Genomic DNA, 1,976 nt, shown 5'->3' on the forward strand with positions numbered 1-1,976 from the left:
TGTAAATCTGACACATTGTAATGATTTAAGGGCATTCATTCTCAAAGTGATGTGTCACCGTTAACTCCTCGTTTTAATAGCAGTTCGTCATTCGTGTGTAATCAGTATTGTCTCCGGCTCCTGAGCAAGTATTCTCGCTAAAACCTCGATCGGTTTCTTTTAATTGTCACGTGTAACTTGATTGCTATATCAGTAGCATTATGACTAATGTAGCGCACCTCTGCCAGTGTGTCATAAAGTCTACCTGTGGCAGAAGTCAATGGCCAGACCGTGTACCAGCTATACCTGGCACCAGCAGCATACTGTTACTGTCAGCTTCACCATCTGCCCCTCAGCCTGTTTCACATGTTTTTCGTAGTATTTTTAAGCGTTTGTTCTTTGTGTTTAGCCGTTAAAAGGATTGTTTAAGAATGGTAACTAAATGAATGTGTTTTTGGTTTGTTTTCAATTTGTTTTGTTTTTTTGCCCAACTGACTCTCAAGCCAGTCTGATGTTTTACTGTTTTGTTTTTGGTTTTTTTGGGTTTTTTCCAGCATAATTTATTGATGATGAGACGCACAGTAGGGTGAAGTGTTGTCCATGTTTTGGCCACCGTACAAGCCTAAACTTGGGAGGTCACGGAAACTCGGATGCCCGTCGCTAATACAAGCCTGTGACGGTGTGGCAACGTTTTCTTTAGATTTTGTTGGAATCTTAAGTGCATTTTATGTTACAGCGTGTGTGTGTGTGTGTGCGTGCGTGTGTGTTGCCTGTATAGTGCCATACAATACAAGTTCCTGCTCGTGGCTTTTCTCCCATGCTCCAACCCATAAAATACTTCACTGGAAAGAGACAATCAAACCTCCAAGCTTTGCTGATGCTGAAAGATGGAGATACCCACCCTTTGACAATTTATTAATTTTTTTCTTCTTTTTCCTTGCCGATAATGTGCAGTATATATATCGTGTACTGTGGTGCCATTTGAGTCGTGCCCCCATGTGGAAATTGGCTAGGTTGAATCCTACTCTTCCCAAACAATCCCTGCTGCTCACTGTTGTGTTTTTTGTTTGTTTTTGCCTTTCTTGCCCCAAGTAAATTGCTCTCCAGAACTTAAAAATCAGCTTGTATTCAAGTTACATTGTTAAAAGCCACAACGGTGTTTGCTCAGACACAACGTAATGAGTACACATGTACACAGACTATGAATGTAACGTGTACGTGGGCTGAAGGCTCAAGTGTCTTTCTATGATTCCACGCTGTTTTCGGTCCCCATTCAGAGTCAAAGGTAATGTGCTTGGAATAGGGGACCGGTCTCGAGATCCCACCGTGGTAGCCCAACTCCCCATCCACCCAATGACCTCTCACTATCCTGACCATCTTCTATTATGCAAGCCTCACTCTGCGTGGTGCGATGCGCTCAATCTCGTCAGTGGGCTGTGCGATTATGTAAAATCGTCAGTCATGGCTTTTATTCTGAAGGGTCAACAGGAGGCATTGGATACATTTCATCCAACTCATTTTTATGTGCATTACCAGTTTATTGTACACTGAGTGTTGTACAATACATGCAGCTTCATGTAAAAAAAAAAAAAAAAAAAAAAAAAAAAAAAAAAAATCCTTAAAGTAAGGAAAAAAGCTTTTGTATTTTTGATTTCTAAAGGCATGTCATATCTACTTTTAAATGTATTAATGAAGATTTAACTTTACATCAGATGGAGTTTTGTGTTTTCTTTTTTTTGTTTCTTACAAATATCTGTATGTTTAGTTTAGCGCTATGTCACTGAACTGTTAAGCTTAGCATGTAAAGAGTACAGCTTGCTTTTGTGGGAAAGTCCTGAATTAAATTTAAATCATGGCACTTTTTCTGCCAAAAAGATCAGTCGTGTCGATGCCTTTTTTTTTCTTATTGTTTTGGTTTAATTTTCAGTATACATTAAGCCATTTTACTTGCAAGAATTGCTATTTGTGCTCAAGATGTATTTAAAATGTTTTAGGAG

The sequence above is a fragment of the Simochromis diagramma genome, unplaced genomic scaffold, assembly GCF_900408965.1.
Source record: "Simochromis diagramma unplaced genomic scaffold, fSimDia1.1 OVJJ01000603.1, whole genome shotgun sequence".
NCBI lineage: Eukaryota > Metazoa > Chordata > Actinopteri > Cichliformes > Cichlidae > Simochromis > Simochromis diagramma.